This window comes from Sorex araneus, chromosome X (assembly GCF_027595985.1).
Source record: "Sorex araneus isolate mSorAra2 chromosome X, mSorAra2.pri, whole genome shotgun sequence".
Lineage (NCBI taxonomy): Eukaryota > Metazoa > Chordata > Mammalia > Eulipotyphla > Soricidae > Sorex > Sorex araneus.
The window spans coordinates 65,357,936-65,383,280 of record NC_073313.1 but is presented as its reverse complement, the minus strand read 5'-3'; positions in this window follow the sequence as shown (position 1 = coordinate 65,383,280).

Here is a 25,345-nt window from a genome sequence, read left to right as displayed (position 1 = left end):
GCCTTCAAAGTCTCTCTTCAGATGCATCTTAACTCTTAAGTCTCTTGCCCTGATGGGTACACTAACATCCTTTCCTGTTTTTTGGTTTGGGAGCCTCAGTTGGAGGTGCTCAGGGCTTTCTCCCAGCTCTGTGCTGAGGAACCACTCCTGGTATAGCTTAAAGGACCATATGAGGTGCCGGGGATCAAATAATGTGGGTTGGGTGTATGCAAGAAAAACACCCTACCCACTGTACTATCTCTTCAGCCCCATTTATTTTTTATAAAAGTCTTGTAAAGCAGATCCTTTGTTCACTGTTTGCACTTACTTTCCTGCTGACACCAAATCCCTTAATCAGAGGGAGGGAAAGGGCAGATCTATGGTGGAATCTCAGGAAAATCTTTCATTGAACTGCGTGGTGCATTTCTAATATCATCTGTATGATAAAAGAAATGAGGCATCTCAGCAAACAGGAATCAAGAAGTAGCAGCAGGAGAACAATTCCTAAAGGCCCACAGAAAGGTTTTAGCCATCTGACCCAAGGCCAGATGTCTGTTTTCCAGTTAAACCATTCAGAACCCCAATGTTACCAGACATTAAGTAGTGAGTTCTATTTTTAATTTGCTCCCAACAATCAAGAGCTATTTATTCATTGACATCAAAACAACACTACTCACCCATAACATCTGAATTCCTCCTTGGTCAGCTGTGAGGAGGTCTGAAGCTCTTCTATTCTGCAACACTACGGTCACTAATGAGTTTAGACGTCACTGCACGGCTTCCATGGAGGTTTGTAAAGTTTTTATTTCCTCTGCTAAAGTTGATGTGACATCTTGATAGGGACTGTTGGAGGCTGGGTGAACTAGACTTTGCATATTGATACCAAATTCGTTCTAGAACAGGAACAGTAGCATTTGGAAAGGCCAGTCCAAGAATCAAGTAGGAAAAAGGTGCAGGTTCCATATGCACTAGGGGATAAGCACAGGAAAAGACTAGGAAAGACTAAATTGCACATAGACAGAGCAGGCTCCAATTTCAGGATGCAGATGAGGAGGAAGCAAGAGGGTGATATATATATATATATATATATATATATATATATATATATATATATATATTGCTTTTTGAGTCACACCCAGTGATGCTCAGGGGTTACTCCTGGCTCTGCACTCAGGAATTGCTCCTGGCAGTGCTTGGGGGACCATATGGGATGCCGGGGATCGAACCCGGGTCGGCCGCGTGCAAGGCAAACGCCCTACCCGCTGTGCTATCGCTCTGGCCCCAAGAGGGTGGTATTTTTGAGAGTCAGCACACCTTCCTCATCTCTACATCATAACCCCCCCCAATAGAAGTTACTGCCACAGAAGTCAGCCAGGAATGGGCCTCAGCTTTTCCAGAATTAAGTAAGGAAGAGAAATTAGAGAAATTAGGAATGGGTAAGAACTTCCCAAGTGTTGTTATGGGGTTGCGGTATGAGTGGCTTGCCCGAATCTCAAGGTGTTGAAAGAAAAAGTTGTGGTCATCACTCAATTCCTCTGTTGCAAACTACAACACCCAAAAGGAGAGAAAGAACAAAAGAAAATGCCCTGCTACAGAGGTGGGAGGGATAGAGTGGAGGTGGTGGGAGGGATACTGGGATCATTGGTGGTGGAGAATGGGCACTGGTGGAGGGATGGATATCATTGGATAACTGAAACGCAAACACAAAAGTTTGTAAGTATGTAACTCTACCTCATGGTGATTCACTATTAAGCATAAATAAATAAATAGATAAATAAATTAAATTAAAAAATAAAACAAATTGAAGAAAAAAAAAGAAAAAGTAAAGGTCGTGGCCAAGATACGCATAGTCTCCTGGAGGTTTTAGCCAGAAAAATGTCGTTTCGTCAGTTTGTAGGAGAGAGCCAGGTTGTTTTTAATTCCTACTCTGTGCAACTGTGAAATTTTTAGATTTGTGCAATTTTAGCTGAGAGGTCTTGGTCATCACTTCACCAAGGAATAGATTAAGTGCTTGACTGGGGGTAGTTATGGAATCATAAAGTGTTGCAAACGGTAGAATCTCCTGTTCTTTGGGCAGAATACAAAGGCTATTTTCTGGCTATCCTGCATATTACTGAGGAAGGAAGATGAGGAGATGCTGCTCCAGCTCAGACATCTCAAGGAAAATGGAAGGGTGTGACAAAAGTTGAGGCAGTGCGGGGAAGAACGTATCTGTGGTGGATTCTCTTTGAGGAGCTCCCCGTTTGGCTGTTTTAGCTGCTGAATTGTTTCCCAATTTTATCAACCCCCTCTTCTTTGATGCCCTTTGCAATGAATAACAGCTATTTAAAGAGGTAATTGCGCAGCTTCCACAAGAACAGAAAATAACTTCCCATGTTTGTTTTTTACTTGTTTTACCTTTTTATTATGTATCTTGCAATTTTTAAAATAAATTTTATTAGATCACCGTGAGATACAGTTACAAACTTTCATGATTACGTTTCAGCCACACAATGATTGAGCACTTGTCGCTCCACCAGTGACCATTCTTCACTACCAATGTCCCCAATACCCTTCCCACCACCTCCACCCCATTCCACCCCCTGCCTCTGTGGCAGGCACACTCCTTCTTGTGCTCTCTCTACTTTTTGGCATTATGCTTTGCAATACAGATACCAAGAGGCCATAGTGTTTGGTCCTTAGTCTACTTTAAGCACACATCTCCCATCCTGAGCGATCCCTCCAATCATCATTAACTTAGTGGTCCTTTTCTCCATCCCAATTGCCTTATTCCCCAGCACGTGGGGCCGAGCTGCCCATATTTCATAGTAGTTAGGTAACCCTTTCTTTTCAGATGACAGCATGAGAATGTAAGCTACAGAACACATAGTTGGGGGAAGTATGCATGTATGTATATATATTTAAACTTTTATGTCCCCCACTGTGAGACAGATCTCGTTTTAAGCATAAAGTTCTATCTCCTGAGAGCAAGTACCCAATGGGAATGTCTGGGCTTCAGGTGCGACTTGATTGTCTGTCACGGAAGAGATTACTGCCATCAATAAACTCTTGTCTCCACTGAAGGTGTATCTTGGAAATCTACCCTCCTTCTCTCGTTCCAAGTGTTCATGGTAAGGTTGTTGAGGGTCCTATAAGAAGATAAAGCACAGCTGGGTGGAGAAGAGGATGCTTGTGGACAGGAATTGAGAAGTTGGGGAAAGGAAGGTTAGCCGAGATGGAGACAAACCTGAAAGCTTTGTTTTGTAGGAAGGCAAGGATTTGATGTAGAGAAGAGCCGTGAATGTGCTGTCAAAAAATGAGTTATAGAGCTGTCTCTGTTGGCAAAGCTGTAACAACCAATGCAGACTGACTATTCTCTTGCTGCATTATCTAGCTGACAGGAACGCTAAGCTATGGCTTTGTGATCAGATCCAAATCTTTGCATGAGAAGTTCTAATACTATGTTATATCTCCATGTGTATATGGGTAAGGATCTTTTGAAAAAGGTCAGAAGGTGCCAGGTGCCAGACCAGAAACAAGAGCATGTCTAACAGTTCCCAAGGTAGTTTGGGTGACAGAGTTCCATGAAAGAGATTTGGAATCAGCAACCAGAGCCAGGATATTTAGGAGCTTTGCAATAAGTCTCAAGTTGGGGACCCAAATGTGAAAGTAACTAGTTAGACCTCCCCCCAAAAAAAGAGGTATGGTTGAAAAGAGGAGGCTATTGTTGAATAAGGGGCTTCTTGGCGTTTGCACGAGTTCCCTGTGAGACAAAGAAATTCAGGCAAGTGACAGTAGAAAGGTAAGTTGGAGCTTATCGGGAAAATCTGGTAACCACATGCATGTGAAAAGTGTAACAGTGCGATAGTGTCTTCAGAACAATTGTTTTAGAAGATGAGCACAAGACTGCTTCCATAATTAGTATACTGTTTAGAGGGGAGTGTTTACCCAAGAAGGGGGCATCTATCATGAAAGCTCTGGGCAATGGCCAGGTAAGCTGCTTGGAGTGCCAGGTATCAGGATGGGTCGTAAGAAAGGCAAACTGGCTTGTAAACTAGGTCCAGGTAAATAGTCAAGAAAGTATCTTTGAGATCCAAGACAAAGAAACAGGAGGCAGTGGTGGAGAAGAGGAGCAAAAGGGCATTTGGTTTGTTAGGGTCCTGAGAAAGATCTCGGGGCAGAATTTTGATTGAGGGATGGTGAGAGGCTTTTCTTGGGGTGGAAATCCTATGCCTGAAGAGATATCAGACTCTGAATTGTGAGAAGAATTGTGAGCGGAGATATCCTGTACGGCTGTGGTAAGGAGCAGACCAAGGCAGGGAAGGGCACAGACCAAAGAGATGTTTTGGTGGTGCCGGTAAGATTTTCTAGGAAGGAAAATGATGGGATATAAGCGTGTGGAAATGAGGTCCCTTCCCAAGGGGAGTGGGGCTTGAAGGGCCAAGTGCAAAGGAGTGAGTGAGAGTCCAACTTCAGAGCGCAGTGGATGAGACGAGTTGAGCTATTGAAACGAACAACAGGGCTGAGAGAAAGGACAGTCTGAGAAAGAGATTTATGTTGTGGTAAAGACCAAGTCTATCATAAATAACAAGAAGAGAGATTTTCAAATAGAACCTGGAAACCAGAGGAGCAGAGAAAGCAGCTCGACTACAAGTTGCACTGTAGCACTGCTGTCCCGTTGTTCATAGATTTGCTGGAATGGGCACCAGTAACATCTCCATTGTGAGACTTGCTGTTACTGTTTTTGGCATATTGAATACGCCACTGGTAGCTTGCCAGGCTCTGCCTTGCGAGCAGGATACTCTCGGTAGCTTGCCGGGCTCTCTGAGAGGGACGGAGGAATCAAACCCGGGTGGGCTGCATGCAAGGCCAACACCCTACGCACTGTACTATCACTCCAGTCCTAGTCGAGTCCTAGTATCCAGTAAGAAGTATGTGGCTAGGAATCAGGGGCAGATAGACAGGGCTGGATTCTGGCTGTAGGCGCTAGAGCAGCTGTTCCAGCAGGATTCTTCCTGACCCCCACGCCTACTGACTAACTGGTCGACCACAAGAAAAAATATGTTCTTACCTCGTCCATCAAGAATGACCTCAGGTTCGTTAATGAGATGCCACCAGGGGAGCCTGTAGAACCTGTAGATCCTTGGGACCCCTCAGTCCCTTGTGCCCTCGTCACCGTTGTGTTCCACGATGCAGGTGGCCGCTATTCACTGGGGGGTCTCCTTGTGGCTGTGGACTGGGGAAAGATGCACGAGCCCCTTCTCCGGAGGGAGAGAGGAGTCCTTCTCCCACTGCCTTTTCTCCTCACGAGAGGGCAGAGCCCAGGGAGAGGCACTGGTCTGGGTCTTCGCTCAGCACTCCTTGTTCCCGTGTCAGCCTTCAAAGAGGCAGTGACACCTGTGTTGGGGCTCCAGGGCAATTAAAGAGGGGGCTGGAATGAGAGCCAAACAGGGAGAGGGCAGAGCTGACAGGGCAGCAGCCGCGAGGAGCCTCTCTAATGTCTCCCCCTCTTCTGTACCATCTTGTCATTAAGCCCTTCCAAGGCCAGGGCCCGGGGGCCAGATGGAAGGATTAACTGCCCAGACCGCTGAGTGGGTGGGGGCTGACAACTGATAAACCTGCTGCCATCCCTTTGAATTAATTTTGAAGTTCTGGTTTGGGTGGTTGTGGAACTGGAGAAGCCTGAGAGGGAGCTAGGGGCTTTAGTGCTGAAGGGAGAGCACAGGGGCAAGTGACAGATGAGGGCTTTTAGAACAGAGAGGCACAGTGATAACAGGTTTAGATGGAAAAAGGTAAACTATATAACTGGAATCTCCATTTTACCTCTGTGAATTAAGCAGAAATAGCTGTTACAGGAACAATTTCTTTTTTTCTTTGTTTTCTTTCTCTCTTTCTCTCTCTCTTTCTCTCTTTCTCTCTTTCTTTCTCTATTTCTCTCTCTCTCTTTCTCTCTAAAATATTAAATGGCGATTTCAAACTGGAGTAGTGTAATGAAAGGAAAGGCTGGAAAAATTAATACACAGAAAAAGTTCGATAGAAGAAAAGTAAAGTTGCCCAACCATCTCAGCAATTACATCAAGTAAAGTGCAATACATTGAGTAAAATTAAACTGTTGTCAAATAGCATAAAATAGGAAGATTTTATTTATGAGAAAACATTACAAATTTAAGAATAAAGAGTCAATGTAGCAAAAAAGATGATAGAATTATTACAAAGACACTACCTAAAACATAACTGTGATGTATGTAAATCAACAAGAGTTCAGTGACATATACTTCAAAATAATAGTTTCTAAAATGGAAAGCGATATTTGGGCTGAAGATATAGTACAGTAGGTATAAGACTTGCCTTGCACATGGCCGAGCTGGTTCAGTCCCCAACATCCCCTTCAGTGCCCTAAATACCACCAGGAGTAATTACTGAGTACAAAACTAGGAGTAAGCTCTAGGTGTCATTGGGTGTATGTAAAGCAATATTTCATTACAGTTAAAAGCCATTTATATTTGTTAATCTAGAATTATTATAAGAGTGCATTATTTTATTTTGAACTTTATTAAGGCAAGCCAGGAAGTGAGAGAAAATAGTCATAGGGTTGGAAAAAATGCTTAGGAGTCAGGACTGAAGTCCTGCAATGCAAAGCCCTGGGTTCAATTCCTGGCATTGTACAGTCTTCCGAGCACCCTGGAGATGCCCAAGAACTGTGGAGTGTGACTGTGATGACACATGAGCATTATTGGCTTGAGCATCACTGCACTGCAGGAACCTTGCATTGAACCTACTATTCCAGTTGGTCAAGCATCGCAGGGGTGTGAGGCCTGAGTCCACCGAACACTGCTGGGGAGGCCTTTTCCAAATAAATAACAATAAAGACAGTCATGACATAAGAAATTTGGATTTAAATAATTGCACTTAGGAACATAATGGGACTGGAACGATAGCACAGCGGGTAGGGCATCTGCCTTGCACGCAGCCGACCTGGGTTTGATACCTCCATCCCTCTGGGAGAGCCCAGCAAGCTACCAAGAGTATTGCTCAGGCACAGCAGAGTCTGGCAAGCTACCCTTGGCATATTCGATATGCCAAACAGTAACAAATCTCACAATGGAGATGTTACTGGTGCCCACTCGATCAAATTGATGAACAATGGGATGACAGTGCTACAGTGCTACAGGAACATAATGAACAGAAAGGAATGCACAATAATTTTCAAGAGTATATGGGAATATTATCAAAATAGAAAGTATGTTAATACATTAAACAATACTGAACAAATTTCAAAAGATTAGAAGTATAAAGGTTATATTCCTGAAAGAGTGAATTAAGCTACAAATTTGTAACAAAAGAAAAATAAATGTTCAAAATACATGTTAATTAAGGAAACTACACAAAGAAAGACAAACATATATCTAAATATGTTGTGTGAAAGCACAGGAATAGGTAAAGGGAAATATGAAGTGCCAATGCACAAATTAGAATTAGAAAAAGACTCAAAAATAAGTGATTTTCACAAGAAGGACAAAGAGAAAAGCAAAATTATTTGGAAAACATATTGAAGGAAGGAAATGAAAAAAGATAAGATGAGTACAAAAATGAAAATCTGATATACAGTGGAGAAAACCAATAAAGATGGAAGTTGTCTTTTGAAAAGATTAATACAATGATAACTTCCTGCCTATTTACATTACAAACAAAACAGAGAACAAAAATAGCCAATATCAATAATGGAAAAGGTGACATCACCATAGATTATACAAACATTAAGGAGATAATATGAGTATAGCAAAATACACATTGCTCAAGTACATATGGATTTTTCTCTAGCATAGAACAGATACTAGGCCAAGCATCAATAAAATTAAAAGGATTGAATCAATATAAAGCAGAGTCTACAGCAATATTAGAAATATATAAGAAACAACAGAAGGAAATTAGAAAATTCACAGATATAAAGATTTTAAAAAACACACCCCAAAGCAATAAATCAAAGAAACAATCTAAAAAAATTGAAAGCTTAGAATATGGTTCAAAGGATTGGAGTCCATGCTATGCCTGCAGATGCCCAAGGTTGATGTTTGTTTTACAAGTGGGGGTCCAGGGTTCCCTGGTACTCAAGTCTTATCTCCCAGCATCATAAGGAGTGGTCTCTGAGCACGGCTAGGGGTAGCCCAACCCACACAAAATGAAGTAGAGGGTACTTAAAGATGCATTGAGCTAAAACATGATATGCCAAAAATTTGTAAACGTAGCAAAAGGGGTGCTCCAAGGTAAATCTATAGCTAAAAACATATACATTCAAAGAGAAGATCCCAAATAAATAACTTAATTTTCCAACTTAAGAGCTGGAACCAGAAGATCACATATTGTAAATGAAGGGAAAATTTTTAGAGACAGAAAGTGGTAAATTAGTGCTTCCCTAGGTGCAGGAGAGTCAAAGAGTAGTTTCTAAAAGGTTTGTGGCTTCTTTGGGGGGGCTATGAAAATCTTCTATAATTGAACATGGTAATAGCTACACAATCTCTGTGATTGCAATAAAACAAATCCATTAAATTAAATGAGTAAAATGAGAACATTTACATACTCTATTTTGTTCTCTTTCAAGACCATTTTGGCTGTAAAAATTTGTTCCACAGAAATTTTCTGATCAGCTGGTCAACCTGGGGGGTGTGTATATACTGTATTGATAGTATTATGGAGAATTTGTAGGTCAATTTCAAGAAGTGTTTAATAGTTTTATTAAGTTATGATTGTTATACAACAAACTGCATGTATTTAATGTGTAAAATCCGATGAACTTGGACATTTGCAAAAATTATGGCACCACAGCAATGAAAAGAAACAAACCTACACTTCCACAAATTTCTTTATATCCTTTTTAGGTTTTTAACTCACAACCTGAGGTGCCTCAGGGCTTACTCCTGGTTCTCTGCTCAGAGATCAACCCTGGTGGTGCTAGGGAATGACACGGGGGCCAAGGATCCAATCCCAGCCTGCCACATACAAGACAATTGCCCTGCCACCTGCTGTATACTCTGTCTCCAGTCCAAATAGTGCATTGAATTTTTACCCCAAATTAAAAGGCTCCCAACATACTGCCCCACCCCCAACTTTCCAATCATTTTCTTCAAATACTACATTTTTTTCTGAAACTATAGAAGAAAATTGGGAATATTAGAAGGAATTAAAGTTAAGACGCAGAGATATTTTGCACAGCTTGTTTGTGCCAGGTAACAGAGGACTGGATGAAGAAACTATGGTACATCTACACGATGGAATACTACACAACTATTAGAAAAAATGAAGTCATGAAATCTTCATATAAATGGATGGATATGGAGAGTATCATGCTGAATGAAATGAGACAGAAGAAGAGGGACAAATATAGAAAGACTGCATTCATTTGTGGTCTATAAAAATGATATGAGACTAATATCCAAGGCCACAGAAAATAGTGGCCAGGAGGACTGGTAAATAGTTGGAATCTACCACAACTGTGCAAAGGTTGGGATCTACCACAAGTGTGTACGGGGCGGAGGGTAGTTAAAATAGAGAAGGAACCAGTATGAAAATAGTTGCAAATGATCACTCTGGACAAGAACTGAGTTTTGAAAGTAGGTAAAGGGACGTGCATCATAACCTTTCAGTATCTGTTTTGCTAACCATAGTGTAATGGGAGGGAAAGTGGGGATGCTGATGCTGAGAAATGCACATGGGTGGAGGAATGGGTATTGGAATGTTGTGTGACTGAAACCCAATCATGGACAGCTTTGCAATGTTCTATCTCACAATGATTCAATAAAAAATTAAAAATAAAGAATATGAGATCCTAATTCTTTGTCTATCATTGAAAAATAAGGTAATTTCCTAACATTAAATTCTCTCCATATAAAGAGGTGGGTTTGGTTGATACTTCTCTCCTCTCTCTCCTCTGTCCTCTCCGGATTACCTTTGATACTGAGACATAGGCTACAAGGTACCTTTATTTTTATAGACAAATTAAACCTGATATAAAGTCAAAGAAATAGATTTAGATTCAAGTGATGCCCTGAGTACCTTCCTTTTGTGGATGTGGGGCAGGTCACACCTAATGTGCTTAGTGCTTATTCCTGGCTTTGTGCTCAAGGATTACTCAAGGTGGGGCTTGAGGGACCTTATGGGATGCCACTATATGAACCCGAGTGAATGCAAAGGCAAGTGCCCTATTCACTCTCTTGGCCCTGAGAGGCCCTGACACTAAATATCTTATAGTGTATAGATGCGGGTTGTGGAATGTCTTATTGGAAGGATGTGTCACTGTTGTTGTCTCTATTCAAGGTAATCATAGGATTAATTCCCTTGGGGACCTAAGCATTACTAAATCCTTGTCATCTGAGCCTGATCCCTGAGTGCAGACCCAGGATTAAGCCCTAAACTAAATACAATCTGGTGTGGGCCAGAACCAAAAAAGACAAAACAAAACAAAAAAGAAGAGCGAGAGAAAGAGAGAAAGACAGGAATTAAGTGTTCTTTTTAAAACAAAAACAGAAATCATAATAAACAAGTCATCATTTTTCACAGTTATATGAACATGTCCTTGATTAATACATCTTCAGCAGTAGCAGCTATAGTAGCAAAAATATCCACGATTTTATGTGTGAATAGAGTACAGCAGGGCAAGTTAATTTTCCTTCAGCAAGACTTCCCCGGGCTCAGTCCTCGCTTACCGACTGGGCAGTTGTAATATATAGAAAATGGAGAGCTACATAAATCTACCTCATGGTACAAGACAAACCTTAGCAACAAAACTATTCTTATGCCCTTTAAAAAAAACAACAGAAATTTCTTGGCCTAGAAAGTGTGAGGGCAGCTACGCTTAGAGTGGTATCTGCTGTGACTGATAACACTTTAAATATATCTAATACCACAGTGCATTAAATCTCAGTCCTCATCACCATATTGAGCAACAAACGAAACCAAATTGCTTTCTGTTACTCCCCTCGGAGTGGTGGAGCATATTTAAACAAACATGATTGACACTATAAAGGGTGGGCTACTACTCAACAAGGCTCAGCTAGGATAGACCCCCATGTCTAAATACCAACTCATGTATGTTTATGGAAATCCTTTAGAATGCCACTGTGGATGGGACTCTCAGCTGTTTCAGCCTCCATGGAAAACAATATGGAGAAGTATTTAAAAACTAAGAAGAGAGCTTCCATATGGCCCAGCGATCCCCCTTCTGGGTATCTATCAAGAACACAAAAATATCGTTGGAAAGATGTATATTCACCTATGTTCTTTATAGCACTAGTAAAAAAGCCAGGGTATGGATACAAGGCAAACGTTCAAAAATGGATGAACGAATCAAGATATTTTGGTACTTAATCACGGTATCACTGTCACTGTCATCCTGTTGCTTGAGCGGGCACCAGTAACGTCTTCACTGTCAGACTCGCTGTTACTGTTTTTGGCATATTGAATACATCACAGGTAGCTGCCAGGCTCTGCCGTGTGGGTGGGATACTCTCGGTAGCTTGCTGGACTCTCCGAGAGGGGTGGAGGAATCAAACCCAGGTTGGCCGCGTGTAAGGCAAATGCTCTACCTACTATGTTATCACTCAAGCCCTTGGTACTTAATAAAGAGATTTTAAAAAAGGCATTGTTGTGATATTATAGACACAATGTAATACTATGCAGCCACAAGAATGGATGAAATCATGTTCTATTATAATGTAGTTGGAACTGAAGGGTACCATGATAAGTGAAGTAAGTCAGAGAGAAGAGAACAAACACCAAATAATCTTATTTATCTGTGGTAAACAGAGAAACAAAACAAGGGATTAGACGATAAAGAATGATGACAAATCCTTGTCTGGCCCAGTATTATGAAACTGAAATTACCAAGTGCTGCAGGGTGAAGAGGGAGGGTAGGGAATGCACACTGGGATAATAGCGGAGACTTTAGGCATTTGGGTGGTGGTAAAGTACGGTAACTGTACATCAAGACTGTAAATGTTAACACTATTGCCACCTTGCTACCTAAATTACAACAACTAAACCTTTTATTGTAAAGAATACCTGAAAAAAGGAAGAACACAAAATTCCTAGATCATTTAAATCGGTTAAGTCATAATGGCATTTTAACCATTGTAAGATCAACAAACTGAAAAACTGAAATTCAATAAAACTGAAAAACTGAAATTCAATAAAATAATAACAATTGCTTTTTATGGGTTGAACCATATGCAGACCGCATTGGTTTTCAACCACTGATTTACAGACTGAGGTGTGTCCACCCGTGTGAAAAGGATAGGCAAAGGGATGTCAGTGAAAATGGGAATAGACAGATATGGTATAATAGAATGATATTAAGGGGGGAAAAGGAATTTCCCTTTTCCTTTCTATTGCAACACATGCTTCCACCAACTCTAAAATTTTAAGAGTGCCAGGTGGCTGTATAGAAAATGGCAGCAAGAGCCACAATCCCAACTGACTAAAGTTGCCGGTGATTTAAAGAAGTAGATCTGGAGTGAGGAGCCAGAATAGCTCAAATTCCCCAAGACAGAATGAGACATCCTTACATTCCCTGGGGCGTATCACAACAGCCATGGTTTTAGAGGAGATTCCTTCACAACTTTGAAGCAGTAAGCCAACACCACAGTTCCTAATTTGGAGATATCTGAGAGGGGGCCATGGTACCTTATTCTTAAAGTCTATTTTGACTACCAAGGAAAAGCTAGAGGACAGAGAACTCCACCGTGGAGGAACAGAAAAACATGTCTGCAAGCTGAAGAAGCGTCAGAGCTGTGGTATGCAGCTCCCTGGCCAAGGACCAATGCCAGGTGGCAAAATTTCCCGCTGCCCACAAAAATGTTCTAGCCACTTAGAGGACAGTAGGTTTCAATTGCAAGGGCTCAAACAAGTACAGGTCTGCTCACCAGTAGGATGGTGACTCTGACCTTTGGACTCTTATTTGGATCAGTTGATGATCTTCTCATCAACTCAGGGTAAGACCTCAACCAAACAAAATGATCACTCAGTAAAAGAATTTCAGTATTACCCAGACAAAAGTCTAAGAAGTATCAGAGAAGGAAGATCATGTATCTACTCTTGTTCCAAATTCGGCTGGTCATTTTATGGAACAAGAACTGCAAGTACCAGGAGAACGAACATGGGGACTTTCCCCCTGGGACCTTCAGGTCTAGAGATGTAGAGACCTTTGATCTTTGATCTAGAGATCACGTCTCTATAGGTGAACTTCAGAGAACGGGAGAGGTAGGTCATCATGGAAGGATGGGTAGTAGGGCTCAAGAAACTGTAGCTCTCTGGCTATCACTCCCTATTACCGTTATCGATATTGCCACAAACGATGTCTTTTTTGCACATTTCTTTATTCAGAATGGAGCCATTCATATATGCTTGGCTATACTGAATGCTCCGTCCTGAATAAGGCACTGTGCAATGCAGAGCAGAAGGTGGTGGTCCAAACAATATTAATTAAGTGATATCAATTCCTAAAGAGCCTACAAGTGAGCCTTTTCCGGGACTCTCCTTCAGGTTTCTTGACTCAGAGAAAACTCATTGAAGGATCCCATGCGCTGAATCAGCACTGGGCGGTTGGTTCTAAAGTTTCAGACATGAAGACTCTGAATATAAAGCCAGCACTGATGTATGTGTTATACATTGCACCACTCAAAGACATGCCAATCATACTTCTAAACACATGGGTGGCATTTCTTAAAGTGGAGCACTGCATACAGTATAGTCACGGTTGCTCATCTGTGTAAATCCCACTAACTGTGCTCACTCTGCCTGCTCATTCAACATCCCCAAACCCTGCCAATGAGGTACCAGCAACAGAGACCCAAAAGACAGGGGAAACAGCTTACACTTCCTACTTTATTTTCCCTTTCCCAGAAGGCTAGTCTCTTAATCTGCTGTTATTTAATGTACTAAATATTAGGATTGAGAGAGAACAAGTCATCCCCTTACCTATCTTTTCTGCGTCTTCAACTTCAAATACTTATGTTAAATTGAAAACAATTTAACATTAGTTGGTACATGACAAAAAAAAAAACTTTGCATTTCCAAAGAAAAAGATTTTGTATTTCCTAAAATTCATTTGTGAAGTAGAAAGTATCACACGACTCACTCATTCTAGCTAGACTTTGCAGACTGGACAGAGCTTGGTTGGAATGTGCTAGACAGAATTATTATTTTCCCATGCCCTGCGGTGCATACACCAAGTTGGCATTCTCTGGTCAGAATGGAGGACTATAATAACAGCACTGTAGCACTGTCGTCCCGTTGTTTATCGATTTGCTCAAGTGGGCACCAATAATGTCTCCATTGTGAGACTTGTTACTGTTTTTGGTATATCAAATATGCCATGGGTAGCTTGCCAGGCTCTGCCATGCGAGCGGAATACTCTTGGTAGCTTGCTGGGCTCTCTTACAGGGATGGAGGAATTGAACCCGGGTCAGCCGCATGCAAGGCAAACGTCCGACGCGCTGTGCTATGGCTTCATAATAACAGCAGAAAGAACAATCACAACACATAGTTAAAAGACAACGTGCATGGCTGGGAGACTACTGTGGCGAGGACACACCTTACCATAGTTCAATCCCTGGGTACCACATGGCCTTCTGAACATCACAGCTGCAGTCCTGGAGGTGGCCAAACACTGCCAGGGCGACCCTAGTGCGCCCTTGCACTGCAGGGAATAAGTAGCGCTACTTCTCTGGATCCCACTATTAAACTACAAGCCCAGGTGGCAGAGGATTTCTGGGAGGGCCCCTGTACAACCACCAGAGAAACACCTAGGACAGTCCTTGCAAAACCAGAAGAAACAAAAAATCTCCAGAAGTCAATATGCAGACAAAGTAGCACATGCAAATAAACATATAGGCAATAAAAGAAGCCAAAAAATTAACCATATATAATGTGACATAGAAAAGATTAGAAAAGCACTACTGAAAAATTCTAAAAAGCAAAGAAGTATTACATGTAAAAAATGCAAAATCACTGGGGCTGAAGCGATAAGGTAGGGAGCTTGCCTTACTTATGGTCATCCCAGAGTTGAATCTCAGATACCCCTTATCATCTCCTCAGCCCTGCTAGAATAGATCCCTGAGCACAGAGCCAGGAGTAAACCCTAGAAGTGATGGATATGACCCAAATACCAAAGAAACAAGTTCCCAAATCAATATGGTAGTAAAAGAACACCTGAATTACAAGCAAATTCAAATAAATAAAATCCCCCAGGAAACATCTTCCAAATACCTATATAAAAAGTTGATGAAAGCAGCTAGGATTAATGCACAAACCAAAATTGAAAGAAAAAGGGGTCTGACAGAAATAAAGCAAGAATCAATGCCATAAAACTGATAAAAATGGAAACATGCAAAAACACTCTACATTATCACAAACATTAAAAACACCCGCTCCCCCACCCAAATGCACCTTAGGAAAAGATTTTACTTCTCTACTAAGAACAAGACCCAAGAACAAACTTGATTAATCCTTGTTATGTAGAAAATGCAGAGGGTAGGGACTTGTAACTAAGCGCAAAGAGGAATAGAGGATGTGGCATGCCTAACAAAACTGAGGAAGCAGGGAAATGGGAGGTGAAAAATGTACAGAGGAAAAACACATTGAACTTTTACAATAACAAGGAGAAGAAGAACAATTTCCTTCTTCACTCCAGCTTCTACTTCCTGTGGTTCAGGATGAGACATTTGGTTGCTCTTAGGGCTGTGCTTGGGGTGTTGAGGCTGGACTAAGCTACCAGGGCGAGCCCATGTAGACTGTACCATACTACTGACAGGAACATAGGGACCCATGAAGATTTCTCGTGTGTCCTGACTGGTTTGGATGAAGCTGAACTTCAAGCTGCCTTCGGGAAAAATAATTTCAGTCTACTGAAAAGAGCAGTTTTCCTTCTCTCCCAGAAGCCTGGCTGGTCTTTGACATGCAGATGGTGTTAGCCAGGCCTGACCTTTGAGATTGTAAATTGTAGGCTCTGGCCCAGCCTAGTCTTTGGGATGTAGATTTCAGGTGCAGGGCCCAGTTTTGTCTTTGGGATGTAAATCCAAGTGCTTTTAGCCCAAGGAGGGTTTCAGTTTTGGTTTTGCATCTTCTTTACAGAGGCCTAGATTGCTGGCCTGCAGATACAAGGAAATAATGTTGCCTCAATGTTCTTCCTGTAACATCTTTTGATGCCTTTGGTGACGTCACTATTGCGCCCTTTAGAGCTACCATGATCAATAAAAGGAGGTCCACCAGGCCCTCTGCCTTTGCTAAGAGCCAGAGAGAGCCTTAGTCCTCCAATCAAGACATTTCTTCTGAGTTCCTTATCTCAGCGCCTCCGACCACAAGATCGTTCACGCAACATTGGGGATTGCTCCCGGTGGTGCTCAGGGGACCGTGTAGTGTCAGGGATGGAACACAGGTCTACTATGTGCAAAGCATGTACCCAGCCTAGTGAACTAACACTCTGGCCCCAGTTTTCAAATTATTAATGATGTTACTGATGGTCCATTAAAGTGGCCCATATTATCACAACAAAAGTAATTCCTGTAAGTGGAAGAGTCAGGTGACTATTTTATGGCCCTCAGATTCCTGTACAACAAATCTTGTCTTTTGGTATTATTTACCTAATTCAGGGGAGATTTAGGTGTCAGGAAGATGAGATCAGAAAGTCCACTACTTCAGAAGCTAAAGAGAGACAAAGAAAATCAGTCATGGAAATAAACAGCAATGCACTAAAAAAACTATCTTTTGTGTGTGTGATGATTTTTATTTGATAGGTCACATAAAATGCTATAAATCATGAACTTTTGTTATTCCTGGGATTCATTTGAGTCCTCTTTACTAAGAGCAACCCCCACCACCACTACTTTTCCATATTCAAGTTTTAGATGACAACATGAAATTGTGTGAAGTTCAGACTAATTCCCAAAATAAATGGGTGTTTGAAAGATAAGCAACCAGAATCTAAAATTCACTGCCTAGGGAATAGAAAGATGTTGGGCAATCCTTGGCTACCTATAATACTTTACAGAGACAGAAAAAGGAAGACTAAGGTGGGAAAAAACAGAAGCAGATAACCTCAAATGCATTGCGAATTTAATTCCTCATCAGTAACTCGTAAGACTTGTTGTTACTGTTTTCGGCATATCAAATACACCACAGGTAGCTTGCCAGGCTCTGCCATGTGGACAAGATACTCTCAGTAGCCTGCTGGGCTTTCCCAGAGGGGTGGAGGAATCGAACCCGGGTTGGCAGCGACCTATACAGCGATCTATACTATAAGAGATAGTATAGAGGTAAAAAAGGTAAAAGTACTCTCCTTGTGGTTGGATCCCTGGCATGAAATAAGGTCCCCAAGCCCCACCAGCAGTGATCCCTGAGCACAGAGCCATGAGTAATGGAAGCCCTGAGAACTGCTGGTTGTTGTTCCCTTCTCCTCCAATTAACCTTAGATTAGTTCAGAACCCAGTTAGAGGCTACTCACAATTCCTTATCATATATGTGTGTGTGTGTATACACACACACACACACACACACATATATACACAGACACACTATATGTCTTAGAACAAGTGAGACAAACCACATGAGTCCTCTGAAGTTTTAGTTGGGAGGTACTTTCATTTGGATGATCCAAAGAAAGGGCTAAGAGCAAACAGAATCCCCTTTCTGTTTCAAGGTAGGGTTGAGAACTCAATCCTTCTGGTGAGTCAGGCATCATAAGACAGCCCATAGCTGTGCTGTTCCCTGTGTTGTGAATGTCACCTTTATCTTTCCACCTCTCTGAATTTCCCTTCAGCTGCCCCTAGTATTATTTCAGTCATACAGTTTTACTTAGCTGAGATATGCAAGACTCTGTCTGCAGTGGACTGTTCCATTGGACAAACAGGATTTGAACTTGCAGTGATTTGGAGAGCAATATCTTGATATCCAGGTTTGAAGCTCTTGACAACTACTGGGATGAGATGGTGCTGATGATGAAGTAGCTCAGAGGATCTTTCTGCCACCTGCATCCCTGGGAAACGCTTCAAATGGAGAAAAGGAAATGATAAATAAGAGAATACTTGAGACTATCCAGTAAAAACAGCTCTCAGAAACAGAGAAATGGGAAACTAGAATACAGGATGTTAGCTAAACACATGGCCACCTTCATCTATCAGTTCATCAATCACTTCACCATCTGTCACTTCATCTTCATATATCACTACATGACTCTCCTCCTCTCATTCTCACCTCACCCAGACCTTCCCCCTGCACTCTGAAGGCAGAGGTGGCAAAGTTCTTACTTATTCCTCATTCTTAGTCTGTTTGGGATGCTTGAAAGAAGTACCACAAACCTGGTGGCATATGAAAGAGTAGGTGTAGATTACTCAAATTTCTAGATGCTGAAATTGTAAGATCTTAGTGACACAGCATGGTCATGTTCTGGTGACAGCCCTGGTAGATTTTGCCAGTTTTAGTTAGAATAAGATTTCTTAGGACATGAAAAGCATAACCCAAAGGGGGAAAAATTTGATCTTAGCCAAAGTTGGTTTTTCAGCTATTTGAAAGATACTGATTAATAGAATGAAAAGAAAATTTGTGAGGCAGAGCAAGGGGGAATGATACATGCAAATTATATATTTGATAAGGGACTTGTAAACAGAATTTAAAAAGCACTGTTAATACTCATTAATAAAATACCAAACTCAATTGAGAATGGACAAAAGATAAAACCACTTCACCAGGAAGAAATTAGGATGAGGTAAAAAGCATGCAAAGAGACTTCACATCATTAGTAAAAGAGAAATGCCAATTAAAGCCACAATGAAACACCAGGACACATTATTCAAGTGATCACTCCTAAGGACACAGCCAGTAATAGCCCCTGAGCATTGCCATGTGTGGCCTGCAACCCTATAAAAATGAAATAAATACAAAATTGCAACCACAGGAAAAATGATGCTATATCCTTCCAGTGAAATGATACTGCTCGACTAGAAAAATAAGCTATTCATGTACCAAGGTAATGAGTTAAAAAATATCTATTCTGAGGAAAACAAACTAGACCAAAGAAGTGGGGGGATTAAATAATCTGTGATTCCATTTAATTCAAATCTGGAAAATCAAAATCTAATCTCTAGTGACTGGAAGGAGGTCAGTATAAAAGAAAGGAAAGGAATGAGGGATGATCCAGGGACAAAAGGAATCTCTTTGAGATGACAAGGACGCTCACTATTTTTATTATGATGACTTCATGTGTGTATGAGCATTATAGAATATATTAAATTATAGACTATAAATGATAATATTTACATGCTATTTTTGAAATGCAAAATACCAAAATATTCAAAAATAAGTCATTCCCTAAAGTTATCCCTTAATATAAACCCCCCATGACAAAAACACTCACAGATAATTCAAAAACAAATGTCAAAAGCTAAAATATAAGAGTTAATTCATCCCTAATCAAATTATCCATACCCTAATATACCAAAACCTTTATAAAAATAAAAAAAATCAAATTGAAAATCAGACACAAATAAAACAATAACAAAAACAAGAACATGAGAGTAAAAATTAACTACGATGCTTCATTTAAGCCAGGATCAATAAATGGGACCAAAAATAAATAACCACCTGCAACAGAGAATAAATATAAAAATTAATGCATGACCATATTAATAAGAAGAGAGATAAGAAATACCAATTCTCTCAAGCTTACACATAGTGAGGCAAAACATACAAAATCCAAGTGGATTCCAGCAACTTGTACAAACTAAACCCCAATAAAAATGCATAAAATATTCACAAAGGAAAATGCAGTGGATCTCAAACTAGCAACCAAAGAAAATCTACCCAGGAAAATAAATTATACAAATAAAAAAATACCAAGAACAAGCTAGATAAATACACTTCTATAACCCCCCCCACACACACACACACGCATGCATGCACTCATACACTGTAAAGGAAAGAATGTAAGCTACAACAAAAAATAGGTGACAATCAACAAAATGCATTTAAAGGGTCCAAACACCATTCAAAATTATAACACATGGTAAGGCCTGAGCAATAGTTCAGGGGTGGGGTGTTTGTCATGCACATGGCCAACCAGGGTTTGATCTCCAGAGTCCCATATGGTGCCCCATGCATTGCCAGGTGTGATTCCTGAGTGCAGAGCTAGGAGAAGCCGCAGAGCCTCACGGACAGTGTAGCCCAAAAAAGCAACCCCTCCAAATAAAACACATGGTCGTAGATATAAACACACACACACACACACACACACACACACACATAATGATGAACTCTCATAAGTACATAGAAAAAGTCAAGCTGGAAAGCACACAAACACAACAGAGAGAAAATAGAAACAGGAGGAAAGAAACACATGCATGCACATACACAAGAAAAATTTCATATCACCCGGTTAACTTATCAAACAGATCCAAACCAAACAGAAAACAAATAATAAATCACAAATCGAACTCCAAACAAATGAAAAGTAACATCCCCCCCAACCAAAAGCAGAATGTTCTCTAAAGCAAAAGACAAAAACGGTAACTAAAAATATCCTCAACTGTACGAGCAAATAACAGCAACCAAAAATGTAGTGCATACTTGTAAAAAACTGAGGCACGCCGACGGGCTTGTGCACTCGCGGGCTCTTCAGGCAGCTGTGTCTCACCTCCAGCTTTCGGTGCTCTGGAACCGCTGTGTATGGGCTGGTGAAGGAAGAGCGAGGACCAAGCTGGTTGCTGATTAGTTACCGTTTATTCAATCTTCCATCTTTCCCATCTCCCGCACTCCCAGCTGCGGCCTCTTTTTGGATCTGCTCCAGCCTCTCTGCTTCCCTAGTCTCTCCTCCTACTTGTCTCTCCCACCTTGCCCTCTAGGCTACCCCCAGCCAGGTAGCAAAATCAACATAAGAAAGCCCTTCCTGAGGGCAGGGCATTCCAAAGCCCTTCCTGACTCTTAAGGTTTTTTTGTTTTCCTTTCCTTAATCCAAACACTTATTAACATCTTAATACTAGTTATTTTTGTATGGACAGAGCAAGACATACATTGAGGCTTGCAAGGCAGATCTCCTGGCAACATCTTGCCACAGGCTCAAACTACAGCACTCAGGCCAGATTAATCACTCCTAACCCTAGCAGAGTCCAAATCTAGTTATCACTGTTTGGTCCATGATCAAGCTCTTAACTTATAGTTAAGCATTAGGCACTTTGGCCAGGCCCATCTCGATGCCAGGGTAGCATACAACTCACTGCTTGCCCTGGGTCTGTCCCATCCCTCCTTGGGACCCTGCTTTTGGGATGCTAGGAACTGAGGGCAGCTGAGGCTTAGGTCGACAGAACAGATGCCCAGGAGGAAAATGTTATGTAGAGTCAAATGACTCCCAGGTTACAAAAGCATAGCATTTGCTAAGTCTTCCTGTGTCCATACAAAAAGGACATTGCTCTGAATAAACTATGCAAAGGACTCAAGGAGAAGAGAAAAACAATATTTACAAGTCAACAGAACACTAAGAAAGAAGCTACAAATAAACAAAGAGGAATGGGAGCACTGTAACAGGAGTAACACAATAAACCTAAACTACTTGAAGCTATGTTATCCTACACATACTGAAATAGAAATAAAGCACAGTAATTAAAAGAAGTAAGCCAAAAGCCAAAATTTGAAAACAAATACACAGACTCTGCAAACGAAAGCATAATTACAGACAAAATAATTACCAAAAGCACAGAGACAAATAATAAGCCAGGTTCCAAAGTCCAAATAAATTACACTAGCAAACAAAAACAATGTGGAAACTCAAGCAAATTCAAGCAATAGATTATGTACATGAACTGATTAATTAACAAACCTATCAACCTATAAGGATCAACATACGCATGCTCCCATAAATTCTCACACATTTTGAAAAATAAGCACACAAGCAAAGATGAGATCAACCTGCAATATCACCGGCACTGCCTGGCTCAAATCCGAAGGTGTGAGATTTTCTGCCTAGAAAAGTTTGTTGACCTCATGACAAAAGAGCCCCAAACTTGAGAAATAGAGACAGTTTGTATAGTAATAATACTACAGTTATATTAGTAGAAAAATAGATTTGAATTGGGAGACCAGAGAGATAATAAGATGGGTCAGAGTGCTTCATCTGCAGGGAGGAAGGATATATCCCCAACACCAAACAAGTACTTGTGAGTAAGCCCTGAGCACAGAGCCTGAGTGATCCAAAGCAGTGCCAAATGTGGCCCCTAAACAGAGCAAGATTTGGAATGAAGACATAAGTGATTCGAAATGACAGTAGCTACTCAAACTTCCACTTACCTCTTTGATGCCCCAATGGGATGCAGTTCATCAGGCAGGGGTCAGTAGAATGCCTGATCCCACTTGCTCGTCTCCACTTTCTACCCATGGCTTGGTCCTTCAAGTTTCCAGAAGTCTAGCACTACCCTCTGTCTTTCTGTGGTTCTTGTTTTTGCTCTGTGAAGAGCTTGAATTATAAAGGAACAACTCAATTTGAATGTTACCTATTTCTTTCCTTTGTGTTCACTTTTCATAATTCCTCTGTGCCACAGAGAGAAGGAAGAGCACGAGGCTCATCACAGGAAGTGATGAATATTTGCATCCTTCTCCCTAGCTTCCATGTCTTTCACTCCACAAACGGAGTCAGTCTAGTGGAAAACACACCATGGACCACCTTAGCACCATTTTGTAGCAGGAACTTTTGCATCGAAGTTCATGGGAATTCTTGAACAATTTTTAGTCAGCTCACGAAAACAACATTTTGATGTATCTTTGTTGTACCTACATATAGGTCATATGTATAAAACCCTATTATTACAAAGAAGTGTTCATCAATGTAAAGAGAGGGTTTTGACAGGGCGACACCATTTCACTGAAACTCTTCAGTGCTACCCTCAAGAACGTCATGCGACGACTAGAATAGGAAGGAATGGGAGTGAAGATGGATGGTCGGCAACTACACCACCTCTGCTTCGCTGATGACATTGTTCTAATAACACCAAACATAGCCAAGCGGCACAAATGCTGGCCACAGTTTGAGGCTCTTCACGTTCCTGGGACAAGGAGACGCCATTGGGCTGCTCAAGCAAATCGATGAATAACGGGATGACAAGTGATACAAGTGATACAACAGTTACATAAATCAGTACTTCAAATTAAAAATATATAAATAAAATTATATACACTTTAAAAGTATGAAAGAAATAAATAGTTCTTTTAAAGATATAACTCTGAGAAAAAATCTGCTTTCAATAAATTGACAGTTATAACAAGGCAAGCAAGGAACTACACAGAAAAGTAAATGACTTTTTCAGAAATATTCTTTAATAGAAAATATTATTTGCTTATTAACAAAGGTAAAAATATGTTATCTATGCTATATTTAAGTATGTGAATTGAAGAATGAAATGTGCTGACAGGGTCTATTTGGAGAATTCTACCTTGATAAATATATATGTATAAGCAAATAGTAAAAGCTTTCCACAAATATAAAAAAAAGTGGGGGTCGGTTGGTACATGCCCAGCAGAATTCAGGGGCTAACCCTGGTTCTGTGTTTAGGAGTGACCCTATGTTGATTGGGGGACAGTGTGCTAGGCCAGAGATCTAATGGGGTTGTTCACATATGTAGCAACTGTTTTAATCACTGTACTTTATCTTTGGTCCCTAATAGTAAAAAGTTTTAACTGAAACAGAAGAAAACCATGGAAAGGAAAAGACAGAGTGATGTCTTCATGCTCGGGATGTTTGAGAAGAGTACTGTCCCTTTCCTCAGTCTTTAAAAGAACTACAAAACTTAAAATGTTAGTGAGAAAGGGGTAATGAGCTGACACTTCTGACATCTTAACTCCATCTTAACTGAATTAAAGAAAGGACACATATATAGAGAGATAGCAATGCAGATCTATATTTTAAAAATATTTTTAGGTGCATAAGCTGCCGGAGCCCATGTGCTGCTTGCACCCATGTGGCCGAGCACACGTGGTGCCCGAGCACATGTGTCTCCCGCATCTTCCCTCTTGAGATTTGAACTTTCATGCTTTCATGTCTAATGTTGGGACATTACTCTCCACTCTCTTCTCTCTCTCTCTCTCTCTCTCTCTCTCTCTCTCTCTCTCTCTTTCTCTCTCTCTCTTTCTCTCCCTTCTTCCTTTCAAAATGTCCAAATAAAAACTGCATAATTTCAATATATGTATTTAAGAAGACACTTAAAGGCACTTCAAACAAATCCCCTGGATCATCCGACTACCCCTAGGGGCAGTGGCAACAATAGCATTGAAAATAATTGCTAAAGTATTTGCATATATTTACATACATATACTTTGGAAGAAAATATACCCGTTTTTCCAAGTGAAAAAGCAGATGCAGATCCCTCAGGGAAGATCTGTCCTCAATCCTGGAAAAATAAAGATGTTTGGGGCAGACAAAGAAGCCTCCTTGACCAGAAGAAATTCAAAGAGCCTGGAACCAAAGGCAAAGACTCAGAACACTAGGAGGCTTCTTTCTCTACCCCGAAGCTGTTTGGTCTTCCAGGATTGAGGCCAGCTATTCCCAGAGGACAGCTGTTGGAGTGGAGCACTTCTCTTCATTCCTCTGGAAGTGGTGGAGTATACACAACCCAGCTGCCTCTCCTGCGGGATTTCCAGCAAGTCCCCACAGTCTTTCTCTTAGCCCCCGTGGACCATCAGCTCCTTATTTGCTGCTTATGGAATGCACACGTTTCCAGGTCTGAGAAATGCAGCCTTAGGGAAAACAATCTCATCCACACTATTCTGATGACTTCCAAGTCGTTAGGGAGGATGTACTCAAAATGGTTTATGTCCCGCCCCCCACACGCATCATATTCCTCTTTGCTCCCACCTTTCCAGGCTAGTTGAGCTGCTCAGAAGCAGCAAAGGAACATTCAGGTAACTTGAGAGAGAAGGGGAGACCGTTTAGGGGATGCCCAAATTCACAGGCAGAATCTCCATCTGCTCTACTTTTCTCATTGAGGATCTGGAAGAGTCTTACCCAAAGTGGGTGCCACCAATCCCCCAGAGGCTACTGCAACGATTGGGAGGTGAGAGGTGGGAGTAATCTTGGGTGCAATGTAAAGGCACTTTATATCTGTACTCTTAAAGAAGGCAGAATTTCAGAGCGGTGATTAGTTTATTTGTTTTAGAAGAGGGGTTACTAAGCTAAGTATGTTTGGGTACCTCTGACCTAATCATTTCCTTTGTCTGCAGTCAAGAGACAAACTAACTTCCTAAGGTCTTTTTGCTCTTGCTAGCCCTGGACATTTTCTCAACATTTTCTCAACTTTTCCCAGGTTACCCATTACGGAGAGATTCTCTCCCAATCTTTCCAGCCTAGGGTGCAGACTGATGGAGG